The sequence below is a fragment of the Engraulis encrasicolus genome, chromosome 22 (genome assembly GCF_034702125.1).
Source record: "Engraulis encrasicolus isolate BLACKSEA-1 chromosome 22, IST_EnEncr_1.0, whole genome shotgun sequence".
Classification (NCBI taxonomy): Eukaryota; Metazoa; Chordata; class Actinopteri; order Clupeiformes; family Engraulidae; genus Engraulis; species Engraulis encrasicolus.
The window spans coordinates 23595067-23618290 of NC_085878.1; the positions used below are offsets into that span (position 1 = coordinate 23595067).

Consider the following 23224-nt stretch of genomic DNA (forward strand, 5'->3'; position numbering starts at 1 on the left):
TGAGTCTGTGGGTTTGTGTTCGATATACTGTATAACGGCTAAGGGGCGTATTACAGCTCTCCACTTCTTAACTCCCCTTAGCCATTATAAATTGCACAAAACTCACTGCCTTCTTAAACTGTATCCACACCAACACAGCAGAGGGTAGTCATAGGCAGATGGGCAATGATGGCTGTTGTTGATCTCTTACTGACTAGTATTATTACGATTTGTGTGCATGCGTGCGTGCGTGTGTGTGCGCGTGCGTGTGTGTGAACCCCAGACATTTGGCACCGCATGGCAGCCTTCAGTCCAGAGCTGGTGTGTGACTGCGGAAATGTGCATGTGTGTCTGTGTGTGTGTGTGTGTGTTTGAAAGCACTTTGAGTCAACTGCATGTGATATTGCGCTATATAAATGCATATTGCTATGTCATAATGTTCCACTCCCATTAGGAGGCTGACTTGTTCTATAACATTCAATAACATTACAGCACAGTGCTCCAGGACATGACTCACTATCAATATTGTAAACCACACTTCAAATATTATTCATTACATAAATGCCTTTTTCTTAAATAAAGGCAGACATTAACAAAATGAATCTCAAAGCTGATCATATAGGACACTGTCAAATCTAATCTTAAATGTTTTGGGTTTCCCCAACGTTTTGGCTTTTTCCAGGAGTGGGTAGCCCAGCGGAAAATCTATGCAATCTTGCCTTGTTACTGGGCAATACTGAGCTATTGGGCCCCGTAATAAAAGTTAGTGACTGGTGTGGTGACTGAGATTTCATTGTGTCCATGTCCAACCAAGACAACATGGCAGGGGCAGAACCACCATGGCAACCTCTCTGTGTCCCTGTCCACACCCTCCTGGCAAAGGGCAAAAAAAGAAAGGACGTGTTCTCTTTCCTTTTAAATTCGATGTGCCTCTTTAGTGCAAGTTGACCATCACATTTTGAGACGACCTCTGCTTTTCTGTCCCTCAAAGCCACAAATACTTCACTCTGAAATTTAACAATGACAAAAGCTTACTTTCCCTATCTTCCCTCTCCAGACAAACCTGGAACCTATTGCCAGGTGAATGAAATAGCTCTGATATAACATCAAATGGCTGATTTCTTGTTCATCTCCCCCATTCATTCTCTACAAACCCAAAGATACATTCTACTGTATCTGCCAAAAAACCTCTCTGTGCATGAATCTGGAGCATTCCATGGACATGAAAATCCCATAGCACAACACTGGGCGACTTTTGTACCAAAAATATGTAGGTATACATGTAGACAGCATGTGTAAATCTGAATACTGAAGTTGTTACAAAAATGTTATCTCATGGCCAAAATAAAGTCTCCAGGCAACAATGTTTCGACAAATTTGGAAGGTTTGACTGTCAAGGCATAGGATCCAGAATGAAAAACAACAGCTAGCTATTCCATTCATTTTAGCGGCACTAACTTGAATGCTGCTGTCCACTCGTGACACCAGTGGGGAAGAAATACAACTAAACTCATGAACGGCCATCCGGGTACTTTGCTCTTAAATTTGCGTTACACCCCTTAATGGGTGAAAACAAACCGAATGTCTCATTTCATGACTTACATGCTACATTGGCTAGCCTAAATGAACACTTTCCATGCTTCAGCCACGGCTGTTTGGCTATATTATTTAAACAGCAGGCAACACGACACGTTTTCGGCATGTTGCGCGTGAACAACGCTTGTCTACAGGTCCTTATCTTTCGTTTATTAAACCCCAACAGCAACAATTGACTTGCATTGCCTGTTTTCCCCCACAAATGGGCGTAACGCACATGGAAAACGTCACGCCGTTCATGAGTATAGAGGCAGGAAGACTCTCCTCCCTCTCAACTTGATCTGAGTTGTATGTGAACACTCAACTCCACTCGACTTGGGCAGGCCTGCTCTCTTGCTCTCTTGGGGTATATTTTATAGACTGTGCAAATTTGCAGTTGCTGCAGTTGTTCTGCTAATTAGTCTACGGGGAAACAACAAGCTGTGATTAGTTGGTTGACAACTTTGTGAACCTCTCTCTCTCTCTCTCTCACTGCACAGTAAAAACATCAGAGGGCCATGATTAACGGCAAGTGAGATATGCCGGCATGGCAGCGTTTCAAAAGGCAGACCCCAGCGGCAATCCCCATCTTTGGAGACCTATGATTATGCTCAGAGAGGGCCGCCACATTTAATGGAACAGCACCGAAATATGTCCTACTTCTCCTTACATATAAAACACTGGAGGAATCATAGACAAGGTGAAAACAATAGCTTCACTTTTTAGTTTTGCCTGTTTGCCAAAGGGTGTGCTGTGTGTGTGTGTGTGTGTGTGTGTGTGTGTGTGTGTGTGTGTGTGTGTGTGTGTGTGTGTGTGTGTGTGTGTGTGTGTGTGTGTGTGTGCGTGCATGCCTGTGTCTGAGTGCAACTGCTCAACTACAACTTTGAACCTTCACATTTGATTTAGACCAGTGTTCCCAACCACTGTGCCGTGGAAAATTCTTGTTTTTTTTGTTTTTTTTGTGAATTCATCGTTATTATCAGCAAGTAATGCCTATGTCATTTTCTAGTATAGTGTCTGCTGTTGACTGGCGTCCTAAGCATGAAATAATTCCTTATCACTAGGTGGCAGCAGGTAGCGAATTGCATTGATGTATCTTCAGTAGGCCTAGCCCTAACAAAAAACGTCCATCAGCTGCTAGTCAAACAATCCTCCTGACGTGACTGATAGTTAACTTTGCTAGCGCTGTTTCTTCATTAATTAGGTCAGAAAACCAAAATCCTACCCTGAAACAGATTTGTGTTTTGCTTACAACCTTAATGAAAAGTTAAACGAGTGAGGTGGTGGCATGATTGAGCACACAACGTAGTTTGTTGGTCCGCGTGTTTTCTAGTCGAGTGTGAGGATGCCGAGACCCTTCAATGCAGACTATCCAACTGCTGGTAAGCATAATTAGCCCGGTTTTAGGGAAAGGGGAAAGGGGAAAGCGATTACCTCCTGTTACCTCGCAGGGAAACTTGCACCTTTGTCACAAACGCACAATTTCCAATCAGTTTTTAATAATAATATGACCGTAATATCTTGCATTTGAAAACATGAGATTTCCGCTTTGAGTTCATGGAGCGCTGTCAAACTGTCCGACTTCTTCTGACCGACCTCGTCCTTTTGCAGCGCTGTGATTGTGGTCAAACAGCATTTTAGGGCGGGCCTTAGCCAAAGGTGAAAGACGCATAGGTTTCACATTAAGATTAAGTGAGTAAAATATACAGAGATTGATATTTGCACATCTTCAGTGAAATATTTCCCAGATGTTGCTACTGTCAGAATAAGCATTATTTTATGTATTCCTGCTAATAGAATGCTTTTGGACAGAATAACAATTTGTAAATTGTAGGCCTACTTTGAAGTTTATAGCTTCTTTAAGAAGTGAACATTAAGTGCACTTTTTATTTGAAAGAGGAAATATAAAATATGACTAAAAATTGTGTTTGTTTGATTGCTATTCAAGACACTTTGTAGCCGCCTATATTAACAATATAGTCATTCTTATCAGAGAATAATTTGTTTTCATTATTTCATCATTTTTGGTTGGTGGTGTGCCGCGAGATTTTTTCAAGGGAAAAAGTGTGCCTTGGCACAAAAAAGGTTGGGAAACACTGATTTAGACAGTAATGACTTTCGCATGAGTTACATATTTGTCCTTATTTAGATGTGTGATTCGCTGGCATTGGCTACGTCTCCTTTATGCCTGTATTCACCTCTAATTGGTGCAACCCTTTGGGACTTTACATATCAGATCTTTATGTTCAGACTGAAGCAAAGAAGTCAGGTCCCCTCTGTAAAGCGCCCCAACACTCACGCTCCTCATCTGTTAAGATACCTTGCAATCTCAATTTGTTTTCCAAATGCCTTTCTCTGGAGGAACACAAAAAATACGTTCAATGGAGAAATAATTCAGCTGTATCAGGAGGCAGATCCTGGCTCACAGTGCAGTGAACCTGCATTCAGGCTAGACTGTAAACATGTCTCTTTTTAATTCTGCGGTTATTGTAACAAGTTTTATGACCTACAAAACTAAGCTGTTCGTTATCTCCTGTCCTGTCCAAATGGCGTCTCAATCAATAGCTTGGTTTGCGGATTAACATGGTAAATGTGTTGAACAGCTTTTTGGGTAACACTTTACTTTACGGATCGCTAATAAGGTGTTAATTTCATACTAATTTCTCAGTAATTTCAGTCTAATTTTATGGTAATAACTGCTTGTTATTAGTAATAACAGCAAAATAACCATATGGTTTCCAGTGCAATTACACTATAATTTCTCATTAATAACAGCAAAAATAACCATACAGTTTCCAGTGCAATTATGCTGTAGTTTCTAGTTAATAGTAGGCTAATGGAAACAGCTACTGTGTCATCATAGTAGTTAGGTGGTAGGTATGCCAGTAACTAAACGGTATCAGCCGAAGTAGTTTCATACTAATTAGGCTACATCAGGGCCGTAATGTGCAATATTTCCTCTTCCTATGTTATTGCATAGAAACGACCACCCAAGCATCCTTGTATTATTTCTGCTTAATTACCTTGTAAACAATTGAGTAGTTATATGGAAATAAGATAGAATCAGGGCCGTAAAATGCATTATCACCTATTCCACTCAATTTTATGGAAATTACATATTTTCATGGTCTTAAAATGTCTTATTTCTTATTTCCACTGAATTACTTAGTTATTACCATTTTTAATACAATATAGACTAGCCTACTATGAAGTGATTCAAGTACACAGACAAACACATTGTGTGCAAAACTTTATTTATTTTTCCAATCAGTTATGAGATTCATGTTCACTGATGTGAGGTTGTCAATCTGCCACCATCCAGAGGAAGTCCTGTGAACACAAACAAACAAACAGAGAAGTCAACTGCAAGACCGGTTTCACCACGTTTATTTTGTTATGTTATCAATTCACCATCGCTAAATTTGCTTCTGAAATGCAGTACCATGTTAAATGCACGTTGTAAATCTTCCTCAGGCTGACATCGTTGCTGATTTACAAAGGCAAACTCTAGCTAGCACCTAGCTTCAGTCATTGAAAACATGGTGGGCAGAGCTAGCTAGAACTAGTGGTTTCCATGTACCTCTGTAGGCTATGCCATTTCAGCACAAACACGGCTGATAAGACGTGTTTGCAGTGTATACAGTTAAAATCCTTCAATGCTCAGAGACAAAATGAAAGCAGGTTAAAGCTAGAACTACATTAAAAGTTCGTTGTCGGGAAGCTTACCTTGCCTGGCTCTGCTGCACTGAAGTTGAACTAGCTCGCGGTGGCGGCGAGTCCTGTTGTTGCTAGGCAACGAAAGTTTGGTTACTGCAGAACAGAAGCGTCTCAATTAGTATACTTCTGTACTTCAAGCACACTCGTTCTAGTTGTACGCTGCCCGCTCTGCTTGCAGTATGGCTCAGAGACGCTGACGTTGTTTAATTGAGTACCCTGACACACAAGGGTGGAGTTTGAGACGCACCACACAGTGCTTTCGCACGCAGGCAGCAACCAGGGTAACTTTCAAGGTGAGCTAAAATGGTCTTGATGTTGATTTCATCCACCTTCAATCGTCGAATTACTTTAGCCTTATGCAAACATGTTTTATGAGTTAGTGTTAGGTTTATGTTTGTTCTGGAAATGAAACGGCATACAGAAGTACCTTTACAATGGAAACCACTAGCTAGCTCTGCCCACCATGTTTTCAATGACTGAAGCTTGGTGCTAGCTAGAGTTTGCCTTTGTAAATCAGCAACGATGTCAGCCTGAGGAAGATTTACAACGTGCATTTAACATGGTACTGCATTTCAGAAGCAAATTTAGCGATGGTGAATTGATAACATAAAAAAATAAACATGGTGAAACCGGTCTTGCAGTTGACTTCTCTGTTTGTTTGTTTGTGTTCACAGGACTTCCTCTGGATGGTGGCAGATTGACAACCTCACATCAGTGAACATGAATCTCATAACTGATTGGAAAAATAAATAAAGTTTTGCACACAATGTGTTTGTCTGTGTACTTGAATCACTTCATAGTAGGCTAGTCTATATTGTATTAAAAATGGTAATAACTAAGTAATTCAGTGGAAATAAGAAATAAGACATTTTAAGACCATGAAAATATGTAATTTCCATAAAATTGAGTGGAATAGGTGATAATGCATTTTACGGCCCTGATTCTATCTTATTTCCATATAACTACTCAATTGTTTACAAGGTAATTAAGCAGAAATAATACAAGGATGCTTGGGTGGTCGTTTCTATGCAATAACATAGGAAGAGGAAATATTGCACATTACGGCCCTGATGTAGCCTAATTAGTATGAAACTACTTCGGCTGATACCGTTTAGTTACTGGCATACCTACCACCTAACTACTATGATGACACAGTAGCTGTTTCCATTAGCCTACTATTAACTAGAAACTACAGCATAATTGCACTGGAAACTGTATGGTTATTTTTGCTGTCATTAATGAGAAATTATAGTGTAATTGCACTGGAAACCATATGGTTATTTTGCTGTTATTACTAATAACAAGCAGTTATTACCATAAAATTAGACTGAAATTACTGAGAAATTAGTATGAAATTAACACCTTATTAGCGATCCGTAAAGTAAAGTGTAACCGCTTTTTGTTGTGCATGGAATAAAAATCAGATCAAACTGTTGCTTAATGGTGCTGATTTTGGAGAAAGTTCATGAATTTCACTAAACTTCTGGAAATACATCACATGATATCACACCAGAAAGCCCTGAGCCAGCCATCAATCTCTCTAATGATGAACAAACAAGGTGCAGGGTCTGGGGAGGGGGGTCTGCCTGTGAAACACACCTGTCATCCAGGAGGAGCTGGTTAAAAGTACGGAGACCTCCCCAACAGCGGAGAGTATTTTACAGGGAGGGGTCCTCCTCCTCCTTCCCTCTCTACACCTACCCACCAACCCACCTTTGCACCCCCTGCTGCCCTCATCTTCATGCCTGACTAACAGAGAGGAACAGGGTGAGCGAATTCACACATGTGCTATGATCACAGCCGCTGCAGTGAATTTATAGTGGTGTCAACAATGATCGATTCGGCGATGCAATCCAATGCGGGGCATGGACGATCCAGAATCGATCCGGCAAGTTCCAGAATCGATCCGGCAATTTTTTTATGTTTCAATTACTTCCATGGATATTTTGGGAGCAAATGAATGTTAAATTAAATAAAAGCACTTCAAAACATGGCAAGACTGATACAGACTGATACAGAAAACAGACAACAAATTGTAGCTCAGTATCTGACTTCTGGTATTGCCTCATCATGACTGATTAAAGATTTGCTTTGCTTTTAGTAGAAATGTAATGTAATGCATTGCAATGCATTGTAGAATTGAATCGGATCGAATTGGATTGCATAGAATCTAATCGAATCGCTACCTCCCGAATCGTGATCGAATCGGATCGTGAGGGCAGTGCCGATCCACACCACTATGAATTTACTACCTTTGGTGAACCTGAGGCTGAGGAAATTACACAACAGGTGTGCAGCTTTTTCAAGGCACTGACTGACTGACTGACTGACTGACTGACTGACTGACTGACTGACTGACTGGCTGACTGACTGTCCCCAACAAGCAGGTCAGAGAGGGCTCAAGACAGTTATGCATTACAGGGCTGAACTGACCGAACGCCATTATCTTTATATCAGGCAAAGTGCACTGCAGCACTTATAGTAGGAGCTAACATTTCAATCTGGCAATGAAAATGTGTATTCAGGATATGAAAAAGAAAGATAAAAAAAGACGGTTAAATGAAATTACCTTAAATTTATGAGGAAGGCAAAAGAGGACTTTCCAGGTTTGAGACACGTTGTACAACCGCTCATTATATTTAAAACTGCACTAATCTGAAACCTGATAGTAAGGAAGAAGAAGAAGAAAAACTACAAAAAGTAACATTCTACATTCTACTTCCATTCCTCAGTTTTTCATGTATCCTTTAATATAATACAAGTGCAACCCATTACGGACCCACAAACGCTCAGGAAAGGGGGGGGGGGGCTAAAAGCTCTTCAATTGCACTGCTGCATGGCACACAAGTTAACAGTACACGAAAAAGGCACCCTCCTACCTTATAAAAACATCCAGTCATTATGCTGGAGGCTAATGCAAGAATAACATGGCTCTGATTAATAGTTATAGAGGAGAGGGAGCCGTGACACAAACTCCTTTCTGCTGATACACCTCACATTATTCCAGGCCGTGGGGCCTCAGTGCAAAAAGCACCCTTTTATTCCTTTCACTTATGTCATTGCAATTGCATGAGCACATAAGTGTGTGTGTGTGTGTGTGTGTGTGTGTGTGTGTGTGTGTGTGTGTGTGTGTGTGTGTGTGTGTGTGTGTGTGTGTGTGTGTGTGATTGAGTGAGTGAGTGAGTGAGTGAGTGAGTGAGTGACAGACAGATAGGAAGAGAGACAGACAGACAGGCAGACAGGCAGACAGAGCACCCAAGAGAGATATTTCCCCTCCTAACTGCCACTGGTGACATTCCAGATATTTCCCTGGCTGGTAGCTGACCCCTCGGGCCATCCTCCCTTCCTCTCGCACGACTTTACGGCCTCGATCAGGCAACCATCCAGCATCCGCAGCTTGGTTAACACCAGACCTAATCACAAGTGAGATTAGGTCTGGGGAGTTGCCTATTATTGTAAATTCCGTGGGGGCCGGAATACTTGGCAATTATGACACACTGCCCTGTTCTCTGATTGGGCAGAGAAACTGTAAAGGTCGGAATGCTTGGCCATTATGACACAGGGCCCATGATCTTGGACGTTATGAGTCATCCTCGCCAGACTGTCTTTCAGATCGAAACGATTGTGTAGAACTAAAGGCAGTATGGGAGTTCCCAGGCTACTCCGCAGCTAGCAGAGTGTTAAAAACAGATGTCAAGGGTGATCCTTTTAGATTTGTCAGGGCACAAAGCAGTGTGTATGTCTGCACTCTGTCAAGATGGTGGTCTATGTTGCCAGCACATCTCTCTCTCTCTCTCTCTCTCTCTCTCTCTCTCTCTCTCACACACACACACACACACACACACACACACACACACACTCACGCACACGCACACGCACACACACACACACACACACACACACACACACACACACAGCAAGCAACACATTTGCATAGTCACACCATTCAGAATGGAAGGGAAGAGAATCACACAAAAGCTCTCACACAGAGTAGTGTGTTAAAGTACTCATATCTGTCTTGCACATGGGGGGAGACAAATGTGCTTTCCCAAGCAAAGATGTAATGGAGAGGCGTCACGCATTTTTTGGCAAATCTGACAACCAGAGAAAATGCGTTGTGAAAAAAACCCTAAAAAATGTCTCCCTAAAGACAGGCAGGTGGGACGCATCAGTGATGAGCGGAGTCAGTGTGAAACACTGCTGGGTCTGTTGAGCAAGAGAGCCGAGAGCCGAGCTGAAAGAGACGGCCCTTAAGTAATGTGGCACCAGAGACTCTAGCCAAACACACTCTCTGACATGGCTGCACGTAACGGCTCTGAAGGTCGTTTATCTCCCCAAGTGACAGCTATGAATAAATAGATACAATACATACAGTAGATATGAACCAGGATGCATTGTGTGTGATGAAGACCTAGTACATCAAAAAGAGAGACAGGCAGTAACATGGATAAATTATGGGGGTCTTTCACAAATTTGAAGAAATATCATAATCAAAAAACTTGACAGGGTTTGCGTTTTGAGTCAGCGAGCTTTCACACTCCAGTCTTTGCTGACTCCACACAGTGCTCCATGTAAAGCCATAAACATTGATTACTGTGGGTTTAAATGCTGTCACATAAAAATAATGCCATCTATTAGTGCACACACGTGCGTACCTAGACAGCTATAAACACACACACACACACACACACACACACACACACACACACACACACACACACACACACACACACACACACACACACACACACACACACACACACACAGACGTGTCACTGTGATGGGGTGTGACAGGTGGTTCTGTTGCAGGGGAGAGAGGACCCCCACAACACCTGGCCAGAGGTGAGAAGGGGGTAGGGGGCCTCTGACTAGTGTCAGCCCAATTAATTAGTGTGCAGGCACACACACACACACACACACACACACACACACACAAACACACGCATGCACACACACAAACTCACAAACACACACACACACACACACACACGCACACACACACAAACTCACAAACACACTCGGGCACGCATACCCACACAATGCATAGGATTTTTGCGTGCGTAAATGTAAACAGTCACAAACAACACATGGGTTCCTTAAAGAGCCGTGGCCGTTCTGCTGAGCGAGATCTCATCATCTTGATTGCGGAGAGGAAATCTAATACGCATCAGGGGGGTCAGAACAGAGAGCCTGAGAACAGCACTGACAAAGGCGACACACACTGTGTGTGTGTGAGTGTGTGTGTGTGTGTGCATGTGTCTCTGTGTGTGTATGTGTGTGTGTGTTTGTGTGTGTGTGTGTGTGTGAGAGAGAGAGAGAGAGAGAGAGAGAGAGAGAGAGAGAGAGAGAGAAAGAGAGAGAGAGAGAGAGAAAGAATGATTGGATGCGTTGAAATAAGAGAACAAGCCGATCCTACTAAACCATTTATATTTGAGGGAAATGATGTGGCAAGCATAAAACATTTATCCAGAGAAAAAAACACTTCCATACTAGATTATTGTACCACACACATTCCCAGTCTCATTGTTGCATACACCACAAGTGTGTTTAGAGTGCCTGTCATCATTGTTTTTAATATGAGTGTACATGGGGAATTTGTTTTGTCCAGTTTCTTCACCGACAACAGCCCACCCTTGTAGTGAATGGTTTTATGATTTAATTCCACTTTTATTACTCCAAAAAACCTCCATCGATGGATGAACAACAGTAGGGGCCTATGTAGTATTGCTAACTGATCTACTAGTTGCTCTACTACCACTGCATATTTCTTCCAGTCATATGATGTGTAGGCCTATCTTTCTGTTTTCATGCAGTAAGCCTGTATGTTGTTGATGAGTGTAATCTTGGATGTCTCCCTGTAACCTACTGTACTTAACAGTACTTAAATGCTCTGCCTACTGTGGTCGCTCTTGATGTAGAGTTGTTCTCTATTATTCATATTATTCTATTATGCATTGTGATAGAAGTACAGGCAATATGCAAAACCTTGGAGAATTATCTCAACACAGTGAAAGAGTTGCTTGAAGTTCTTCTCTTTTTTCATTGGTGTTCATGTCTAGTTCAGTTCAGAAAACTTTGTTTGTCCCATCAATGGGCAATTTGGTTTGATACTCCTAGTAATAAATTAACCTGACTCTCGCGCAGATGGATTGTCATCCATCTGGAATTATGGTGGTAACCTTGCTGTTCTAGCCCGTGGGTGTATTCAAAAAAAGCTCGAACGTGATTGGAGAAATTAGGTAACAGTGACGTACTACTTCAACCAATCACATCGAAACGGGCCGTGACGTAGTTGTCTGTGACGCGCGATAGAAGCCACAACAGAGCAGTTAGCATGTTGACAGTAGTTCCAGTCCAGCTAGCATGTGTATAGTGGATCATTGGTGGCGTTTGAACGGCAAGCCGCTTGTGGTATGCCACCTGTGTCCGACATCTGACCACTGACGGTTACAAAATACACAAGGCATCGGTGGATTTTGGTTGGCAATCCGACATAGTGCACGAATACTCTGTCTGCACTGTCCAAACAGCGGCATGCTACCAGCCCCTAGCACCAATGGAGGAGGACCGCCTACTTGTTAGACTACCTCTGCGCCTACTCATTTGGTGCCATCGTTTGCATCAGATAAATCACAACAAAGATATGGTAAGTTAGATGTCTTAAAATGGCTATATTTTCTTTTAGTGAACACATCATGGGCATGGGTTTGTCAGTTTCTGACGGGGTGATAAATATTGCAGACAAAATGGACGTCTGCTTGCCTGCACAACCAATGTGACATGTGTTGATGAATATAACTTAATCAAGTATGTGTATTTCGCTGAAAATGATTACCGATAAAATGTTATTCCGACAAAAATTGCCAGCCAGCATTAACTACTCCCGGTGTGCACGATTAACTCCGGGTCCGATTAACTTGGATGGCATGATGAAGAGCTGTTCACGGCAGACAAGACAGGATGGGGCGTTTCTATTATACACTTTGGAAACTGCATTACCGTTCGACGAGACGAGCATGCCGTCGCACTTTTTCCGTTGTTATTGTGCGCGATTGTATTCTCAAACATTTCAGCTGTGGTCAATTCAAATAGTCGATTATTGAGTGTGCTAAGCACTTCGAGAAGTTGTAGGTGACCATCCCTAGTTGATCGGACGACGAAGTTAATCGTGCTCACCGTCATAAGCTGGGACACACACACACACACACACACTGTGCCATTGTGAATTGATCAATGGTGATTTTTTTTCTCTCTCTCTCTCCATTATTAGGTAACCCAAGACCCACGGTTATATAAGGTATGTCTGATTTATTACATCCATTGGTAGGGCAGAGGCAAAGAGTACATTACTGAAGTAAGCAAAGCCGTATTGTTAAGGGGTGTAAAACCCATTTGTGTAAACAATTAGTTTTTTTCATCAGGGTGGGAATGTGAAATGACTGAGAACCTTATTATCAAGGTAAATAGGACCCTTGTTGACCTCACCTGTACCTGTGGCCTTGGAAGGTGTCCAATGTTACATGTTTGAATTCTTAGTAAGAGTAACTGAAAAGTATATGTGCTGTCCTGCACCCCTATCCACCTAAACCTACATTAATTTCTACATTAAGAGACTGTACTCCTCCTCATAACATTACAGTTGACAGACGCTTTTGATCAAAGTGATGTACAAGGGCAGTAATGCAACATGTGGGTGGAAAATACTCTGTACACAGAGTAAGTAGCCTACCCTGTTGTTAATGAACTTTAAGTCACCTAGAAATATTTTAAAAGGTGTTGCAATCAATTCCCGTGTTATTTTTGTTCAAAACCTTGTATGTAGCCACAATTGTCACACATAACCTTCTGAAATGTTTGTCTAATATACTTCTTATACTTCATTTCCCTGTGTCTGACGCCAGGAGGTGTATGAAGAAACGACAGCATAGAGGACCCAGCACATCCCCTCACAGATTCCATGCCTTTCAGAACAAGATGTCAAGGCATTTTCCTTAAAGAACTTACAACATTTCAGGAGTGTGTCACCATTTGGGTTTTCATTTTGTACAATACATCACCTATCACCAAGAACGCTACATTTTGTAAGCTATGTTTCCTGCATTGCCAGTAACCAATATTTAAAAGAAAAAAGAATGTGTATATATAAATTGATATCTTATGTCATTATTTACACTTTCATTACTGTACATTGAGAAAAAAAATAGACAGTGTTTTCTTTTCACAATAAAATTGTATTTACATTTGTTCCAATTACTTGTGTACACCATTATTTACACCATTTGTTGTTCAATATTCGATTCGATATTGTGACAAGATTCCACTTCTTTGTTCCCAATGGATGATGGTTAGATTCTGAACTAATGCTGTGTTACATGTTCCATTATGTCTATGAATCTGTCATTAGGGAGAGTCAGTCACAAAAAGCCTCACTCACAACCAGTAGCATGAAGTACCTTAAAACCATAGGTTATTTGTAACTGATGTCAAATGTAAGGACTGTGGTTGACTGCTGCCTCATTAGGCTTTGTATAATGAAAGTGGCACGTCTGGTATTTAAGTACACATATTCTGTACAGCTGTCAGCAGACCCTGATAACATTTCCAACTTTTCAGTAACGTCTAGATCTTGGTGGGGTAGTGTAGTGTAGATTCTGACTATACGCATGTGGTTGTACAGGCGAATTTTGAAACCGGCTCAACACAGAAGACCAAAGAAATGGAATTGTGGTAGGTGCAACACGTATGACCTGGCTGGCTCCAAACTTGTGGTGCACATGCCCTGTGTGCCAGCCATTACTGAACTCACTGTCTTGTCTACCTAGAGTGTTCATTTGATGGTTTACAACAGTACAAGTGAGGGAAGAGCCTAATTCAATTTCCACTGTACATGTGTAGCAGCTGGATGACCCGGTCTGTGATGACGATCCCAGCAGACGCTGCCAATGCCATGACGTGCCTACCTGAAAACGACACACATAATGTTAAAATAGAATCTGCAAACAAGGCAACTGTAATTCTAAAGACTCTATAGGCCTAGTATCTGCATTTTAATTCATACCTATTTAAGGCTCAGACCTGAACAGCAGTAGGCTACTATTACTTAGTTTTAAATTTACTGCTGACAGGGAGAGTTGGGGTCCTTGCCAGTAGCTGGTGAGTGACAGGCCTCACAGCCTGTTTTTATTCCAGTACCCTCTTGTGTTAATTCTGTTTCCACGCGAAGTGGGTCTCTTAAGTCTTAACCATGCAAAATCTGTGATTAGTTTAGTCTTTACCATCGAAACAGGTTAACAACTAGGGCAAGAAGTGAAAAGGGGAAGCCCACAGACCTATATCAATATGTATAGACCTGTGGGGAAGCCATCGTGGTGAGTTTGAAGTCAGAATGTCGTCGTGAAATAAACATTCCATCTCTCACATGCAGACGTTTTGGGACATGCTGCATTGACAGCGACCACGGGGGATAGTACATTTAATTTAACACGAACTTAGCATAAACAAATTGGTCTGAATGTGTTTGGCATAATATTATGATCAACAGCACTCAGTAACCATAGCATGCGAGGTCTGGAAATGAGGCTTGTACAATATTGAATTACCGGCACTATGGGGGCATTCACAGTTGTAGCCTACCATGTCAGTCAGTTTCACACACATCAAAAACACGTTAGAAACAACCAAGAGGTTTTCACTCACCATGTATATGTGGCATAGACCTCTCGACTAAAATCCCCACTTAAAGTTGGTCTTGTAAACAGTTGAGGACTGAACATCGCTGCGCTGTAGACCTGCTCATTCTCCTTCAGTGGATCATTGGAAGAAGAGCGAGAACGTTCTTGCCACCAACTAATTCCTTGTTTTCTGTTCCTCTTTCAAAGAATGAATGCTTGGTAGTTTTGGTAACACTTGAAATCGCTGAGTTCATACAGTATGCAGGCCGCAGTTGTTGTGTTAGCCACTGACTGTGGGGTGTGCTAGCAGCACTACAGTGTTGTCGCGCAAGATGCTACGTCATACCCGTCAACACCTCACTCCACGATGATTGGATCTAGGCATAGAGGCGGGCTCATTGACATTATCCAATGGTCGGGGCACGTTTATTTTCTACTCGAGGACTTCGGGCTCGACAAGGCTGAACCAGACCCCTGTGCGAGCTCACGAAGTGTAACGAAGATGCACGAAGCACTCGGGGTCTCGCGAGAGCCAGGCTAGTAATAAATAGCATAATCAATAGAAAGCGTAAATGAAAAGGAAAAATACAATAACTGGGAAAAAGTTAAGACAGTACATCCAATACATACACATTCAACCAGCATCACATCCTGTCCTTTCAGTGGTAAACAGCACTCATAGAAATAATACAATGTATTCGTTCTATGGACAGCACTTAGTAGAAACAGTCCTCACTAGTATGCTCTACACCATCTTATTTACGTAATTGTCTAACGGTTGCAGGATAAAGGAGTTAGAGAATGACAAAACAGTTGGTTGCTCTTGGAGTACAGAGGACCGTTGTTGTTTACATTCCATTTTGCTGATATTCAGAAGGCTGTCGGGGAAAACAATGATTAGACAATGACAAAATATGTTTTCTGGATTTTTTGCCTTTAACAATTTTCTATTGACATTGTTGAATTTTCCTTTTTAATGAAGTTTGGCGGTGGGGTGGGGTGTTACAGCCGTTGGCTCAAAACCCAGACACAGAAGCAGAAACACAAAAATCTACACAGATATGTATTAATATGTATTAATGTAATAAAACACATTCCCTTTTTTCCCACCATCAGCCTCCCTCACACATTGCACAGAATGCAGATCATGCGTTAATCTATCCCTCACTCAGTTCTGAAGCTTGTATTCATTCATTGCATTACTGAATCTAACATATTTAAATGTAAAAAGAGCACATTAAAAGTCTTTGCATGGAGAAATAGCTACCGTAATCATGGATGGAAACAAAGTTGCCTGATTTGTACGTTGCTGTCATCATGACTGTGAAACCTACGTCTCTCCTCATCTATATCTGGGCCAGTATAACGAGGCTCAGGAAAAAGATTGGTGCAACTGAAACCCCTAATGCACCCCTTTGTACCACTTAAGCATGACCCACCATAAGTTACTCCAATGTGTCCCTCTTTTATCCATAATTGACAGGGTGCCCTACTCTTTGGGAGTGGTTCAATGTCCTTTATGATCATTTCTACCTCCTTCCTTTTTTGGAGTTACACGGTGCTGTCGGGGAGGGTGGTGCAATAAACTGAACATGTGCTACTCATTCCAGGAGAAAAATGGAGTGGACATTTGCAATTTGCATTCATTATACTGATTTGTGCAAGCAGCAGTGCCTGCTTCGTGTTATATTTAGTCGCCCATTGATCTGTGCTATGAATAGCTTTTTTGTGAGACCCTCCCCTGCACCATTCCCTCCCCATTAGCTGTGAGCAACATGCCTGAGACTTGGGATTGAAACTTGGGTGTTTTGGGCCTGGTTCTCTCTTTGTCTTTGCCTCTGTCTGTCTGTCTGTCTGTCTGTCTGTCCCTTTCTCTCAGGTGTTCCTCTGGCACAAGGAGGGTGCGTTGAGTGGCAACACTCGGCTCCTTCCCAGCAGCTCTCTACTTCTCACCATCACAGTGCATTCACACCAACTTAACGTCCACTTCATGTGTCCGTTATCTGTCCGAAACGGTTAGAATACATGAAAACACATCATGCCTTGCACACAGGAGCACGATGTAAGTGCGGCGCATTTCCGTCCCGACCGGAAATGACATCCCAAAACTAAAAAGTTGCTCTCACCTCAAGGGTTAATGACTTTGAGAACTCCAATGTAGGTTGACTTATTCTAGTCCAAATGGGCATCATTTTGGTGTTGGAATTATCTCTCAGCACCCCTTAATGTAGTGGCAATCAACAATGATCATACCTGCCCCTGATCGAACCAGCCCCGGTCTCCCCCTACCGCTGCGGGATGTACTGTATATCCCAGGTGAAAAACCCATATACTTAAAGTGTACTTTTTTTGACCGTACTTAGTACAAAGTGTACTATTTTCGGCGATTTAAAGTGCGCTTCATTGCACTATTAGTGCGCTGAAGCACTACTAAAGCAGTACTTCAGCACACTTGCAGCACACTGAGGATGCTAAATTGGCACCGCTTTTGGACAACTTTAAGTGCACTACAAGCATACTTTTGAAAGTATGCTCCAAACATGCTTTTCATGCATTCGTATGGCATTAAGAGTGTGCTTGAGTACACTTCTATAACATTTTATTGTTACTAGAAGTTCAATAAAAGTATATTAACTTCGTGCTTCTTTGGACTACATTGGAACATTTTAAGTCTGTAAAAAGTATATCACATTAAGTATTGTAAATATATAACAGGTATGCTTGAAGTATATTTACAGTACACTCCCAAGTACATGAAATAATATAAATGTAATACTACAAACCATGCTGGTCCTCAGAGCTTGTACATTACACACAGCCACATGTCACAGTAGTGTTACAGTGTGCATGCCTAGCACGATTGACATGTACAATAATTGCATTGTTACAGAGATTTCAGATACACATTTCATTTCAATCTTGTTCAACCTTCCTGCATTTGATCACTTGAATTGATCACTGATGATGACCCTCTATTCATTGTTTGAACAACTAGTTCCAATTTACCTCCCACCGTGATAGCATGGAAAGTGTGAGCCTATATATACCAGAACATATACGTGACCATCATAATGACGGTGGGAACATGGTCATTTTTTGTGTACCACTTTAAAATTTTAAAACTCCTACAATAAACACAGAATATAACAATGAGTAATATTTTCATGCAAACCAAAAATATTCCTTCAGGATAAATGGCTTTCTGTTTGAGAAATTTAGCTCCAAGAAGTGCATTGCATGATGTGACATGTATGATGGTGCATGCTGGGTAAATGCACTTTGTGTAAGCACACTTTGAAGATATTTGGGTGAAGTACAATCATGGTGCACTTAGAAAAAGTGTACTTGCAATATGTTAAAGCGATTTACTTTAAAGCGCACTACAGAAAATCACACTTCAAAGACATTTGGGTGAAGTGTAATCATATTGCACTTTAAAAAAGTACAATTGCAATATGTTATTAAAAAATACACTTTTAGTAAGTTCACTATTAGAACACTATTAGTATATTCCTCTAAATACACTTTAGCCAAACATCTTCGAAGTCCACTTGAAGTATGGTTCGCTAAGTGTACTTTCTTTGAGAGCAACTTAATTACATCTAATTTTAAGTACACTTTAAATAAGCATATTGTAAACATACTTTTTCTTAGCACAAAAAGCACGAGTGCACTTTTAACATGCTAAGTACACTTCAGTCATGCTTTTATTGTACTAAATTGAACCACTTTTTCACCTGGGATGTGGGTTGTTACCAATCCCATTGGAAAATCGGCCGCCTCCAGCCACCTCCACGTGTCTGGTGAGTTGAGTGAGAGAGCTGTGAAAGTGCACTTCTTCTTTGAGGCCGCCGTCGTGTTTCATGCTAAGGTTTTAGCCAGTCAGGAGTAACACAGGAGCTGGTGATTTAGCATACTCTCCTGCACGCCAAAAGGGTTTGCTCCTTCATTTTCCACCCGTGTCAGCCCCGCGGCCTGACACATGAGTGGTGTATTGGTATTGGCATCAGGAGACAAATCATGTTAAGAAATACCCCGGCCTTGCAAGCCAAGCTGGGGCTCAGGCGGTGGCAGTCTGTAGTGAGGTGGTAAACTCTGTCTTGCGTTATACAGATTTTTTTTGAAGTTGCGCCCCATAGATGCTATACTGTACATTTGTGTGGTGGACCATTTAGCCAAACTGTTATATTGACACATTCAAGGCATTCAGAAGGCAAAGGTCTCTGTGGTGGGTGGGTGGTCTCTTCATAGCCCTGTTAGCAGCAACCACATGTCAAGACAACGGGTTAATAGCAAGTGAGGCTTTTATTTTTTGGGGAGTGTATTTTCCAGGGTAGTTTTCTATAAAACACTCTGGTACTGGTGTAGGCTCAAAGCTGTAAAAAATGAACGACTGTCATGAAATTCATTGAATGTGAAGTGACCTCTAGGGTTGGGCACGTTTGTCAAAATCAATTTGAAAGGTGTTATGTTTCTGCTGGCCTGGTGCTTAATTTGATGGTTTTTTGTTGACTATGTTGTGAGTGGATCGCTTTTCTTTTTTTGGCAGGGGCAACCCTGGCATTGTCCGAGCACCCCGTGATGTGGGGCTGTTTAGCCTATACGAGAACAATTGCAAGGGAAACAACAAATTATTTTATCAGAAGTGTCCTTTTTTACACGGCAACCGCCATCGGGCTTGAAGACGCAAAAATCTGAAGATTCCTTCCAGAGTGGGTTGCATATCCATCTAAACAGCAAAAAAGCCAAAACATGTTCACGTCCCATATTCCTTTACCGTACGTTACCACTCTCTGGATTTTTGCGTTTTCAGGCCCCGGCGGAAAGGGTGCTGTAAACGTAACACACTTAAGGTAAAATATGTTGTCGTTTCCACTCGCAATCGTCCTTGTGTAAAAGGATGGTAGGCTATGCCACTTTTGCCTCTTCTGTTTTGAGTGTCACCCTAAACATGAGGAGGAAGGCCACAAACGCATCCTCATGTAGTCTCGCGAAAAATCAACTGTATGCCTCGTTTTTCGTGGTTGGGCAACGCATGCTGTCGTGGAGAGTGGGTGAGTGAGAGGGCGAGTGAGAGAGAGAGACCACCCGAGCAGCGTGCATTCTAGGAGGAACCCCAATTGTCAATTCCCGCTTTCGTCACCCAACCACGAGAAACGAGGCTTTTCGTAACGGCACCACAAGGCTTAAAGTTATTTTTTTCTGTTTTTCTCGTAAAGACTTCACGAATGGCCTGAGATACGGTTGCCAGAAGACATATTACGTATCGGAAATGTCTCACTTACTGCTGAGAATAATGCGCAATGTGTTGCTCATGTCCGTCATGCCAATCACCAAGTTCTTGCTGTACAAATCATTCTTTGAAAAAAGAATAAACCAACAGGCTTTTCTTTTAACTTCAGTAACCATTCTCGCTGTAGCCTTGACTAGAAAGGCGCGTCCGTCTATTCCAAAAAAGACAGCTATCTGGGCCAGTGGCCAGAGTCTGATGTATCACTCTTGCTTGTGGCGTTGAACTGTAACTGTAGGTGAACCAATTAACTCATTAACTGTCCCTCATTAACTTCTCATTCATCTATACTGTTGTCCTGTGAGAGGAGCGAGACAACTGTGGACTTACTTACAATAAAGAGCAGACACGTTTCTGTAATGAGCGCCAGTCCAGTAATGGCTCATTGGGAGAGCGTGTCTATTAGGGCCTGGATGCAGATTAAAGGTTTATGTGTGTGTGTGTGTGTGTGTGTGTGTGTGTGCGTGCGTGCGACGTGCGTGTGTGTGTGTGTGTGTGTGTGTGTGTGTGTGTGTGTGTGTGTGTGTGTGTGTGTGTGTGTGTGCGGTGTGTGGGGTGGGTGGGTGTCTGAGTTGTTGGGCAGCCCAACACACAGTAGCAATGCTCATAGTAAATAAGAATGACTGGTGGCTTCATTCACAAACCACCTTCACACTCCTCATGTCCTACCCCTCACTCACACCCTCCACACACCTCATCTCCTCCCCAAACTGTCCTTGCACCCGTTTGTATCACGCAGGTTTTTGTCACACAGTTTTGTCTCTTTCTGATGTCCACCCAGGGGCACACGAGCCAATTTAACAGGATGGCCTTTGTGCCGTCACTTCACATTTCACTCTGGGCGGTTTTGTGGACACAGCTGGGACCCATCATTAAACCTTAATGAAGTCGGGCAATTGTAGCCCTTTATGTCATCAGAAACGGCCTGTCACGGGCACTAGTGGGCGTCTTCCAGAGGGAGAGGGGAAAACGAAATTGAGGGGAGAAATGTAGAACAAACAGAATTTCTGTTGTCATTTCTCTTTTTTTTTACATGTTTGGAAGGTGAAATGAAATACCGTGTTTGAGGGAGCAAAACATGAAAAGCAAAAGATCTTGTCAATGTTTCATTCCTTGCCTTCAACCAAATTAAAGTCGCCCTGTTTCTCACAATGTCAATTTAAGTTTTGGCCTTGTTTTCTATCTCTCTTTCTCTGTTTAATGTTCTGCACTTCCCCTTTTATATAGCACATAACAAATACTTGGAAGGTGGAAATCTGAAGAGCAGTGGAAAGAGCATTGATAATCAACCAGGACACACAGTAGGTAGGGCACATGAGAAATCATCCATAGACGTTGGAGACCGTTTATAGCAGCAAGATGACGAGCATCTGCCTGTTCCAATATCAAGAAACAATTATGCGGAACAGAACAAACAGCATTTCAATTATGTTGAAATATTGTTCTCCACTCTACCACATTTACTTGGTAGTGAAGCAATGTGTTTTCAAGAGAAATGTCTTTTAAATCTTTATTGATACAAACCTGCACTTATTTCTAGCCATTATTGCGACTCCAAAGACGTGTTTTATGTCAGTCAGTCATTGGAAACTAGATAAGGCCTGGTCAAATAAATCCGCAGAGGGACTGCCAATATGGTCACAGAGTGCAGGGTAATTATGAAAGACCAATAAAACAATCTAAAAATGATTGACTATATTTCCCTCTGACGTAGATAAAAGCTCCTTAATGGTTATTGGTCTGATGGCCATGTTTTTTTGTGGAAGCGATCCACTTAGAGATGACTGGGTGCAGTGTGGTTTGTTTTGTCCTCTCCGCGCAGAGTTTGCCTGGTAGCTGGGGAACTGAGGAACTAGGGCAACACAATAGAGCTCACACATTATGCTTAGAACTATGTAGTTAACAAGAGGACATTTTGGACTTGGCAATCAATTCACAGAGGGCTGTGTCTGGAGTGTGTTTTGTTATCATCACTTATAGTTCACCTGGCAGCAAGGGAACTGTGGAGGATAAAGCAATGGAGCTCACATCTAGTGTGATAAATAATAGCATCCTTGAATCCTTGGGTAACAATGGAACTGGGAGTGAGACAATGGAGATACCCAATGGAGACCATTACATCAGTTTTTCCCAACCAGGGGTACGTGTAGGGGTACTGTATGTGAACACAATGCAGGGGGTACATGGAAAAATATCAATAAAAACAAATGGGGTCATTTTTCAGCCCTAGCCCCTCTCTCTCTCCTGCTCTATTCCTGTCATGCTATCTACTGTCATAGCCTCAATAAAGGCACAAACAATAAGAGACTCAGCAATTCAAGTAGAGATGACCCATGTGTTTGCGTTGTTCTTTCCACTCTCCAGAGTTGGGCTGGCAGCAGGGGGAACTGGAGTGCATGTCGTGAGTGTGTCCTCCTTGCAGCAAATAATGTAGATAACAACTATGTTTGCAATAATCGTTTTTGAGAATCGTACTCCTGTCTGGGTAATGTCACTTTTTTTGTTTTGGTTCCTGGCGGAGGCACTTGTGGGCGCACACTGCTGAGCTGCTGAATCGCTTGAAGAGAGCAATAGCTTTTAATGAAGTCAAGGGAGGAGAGAGAGAGAGAGAGAGAGAAATCCAGGCAGTGAACAGCAGACATCCACTTGACTCCAGGCACTCTCTGCCCCTCTCACCTCCTCCTCAGATGTATGGTCCCTGGCCAAGCTGCTTCTCCCCATGAAGAAGCCCATCACTCATCGTCTCCTGACGTTTGTTTGTACAGGGGCCACGTAAAAGCTCAATGAACAACATGAATCAACCACTATTGTTCCTGCAGGACCCATTGAGCCGGTGCCCTGTACCATCTGAATGTCATAACTCATCAGCATCAGCCCCTGTGATTGGGAGCTAAGGCCAGTAGCAGAGATGAGAGTCGAGCTGGATTCTGTCTGTGTATTTCATGAAGGTCAAAGCACTTCTCTACAGGGCACTGGGGTTTAAGACAGTTCA

The 23224-nt window shown here is 42.2% G+C and overlaps 1 long non-coding RNA gene across 1 annotated transcript; it reads left to right on the top strand.

The window, feature by feature from the left end:
• The first annotated feature begins 4645 nt into the window (after nt 1-4645).
• Nucleotides 4646-6038, top strand: LOC134438412 (uncharacterized). Its single transcript, XR_010032575.1, has 2 exons — nt 4646-5564; nt 5946-6038. It is a non-coding gene; the product is annotated as an uncharacterized LOC134438412 (long non-coding RNA).
• Nucleotides 6039-23224: the final 17186 nt, after the last annotated feature.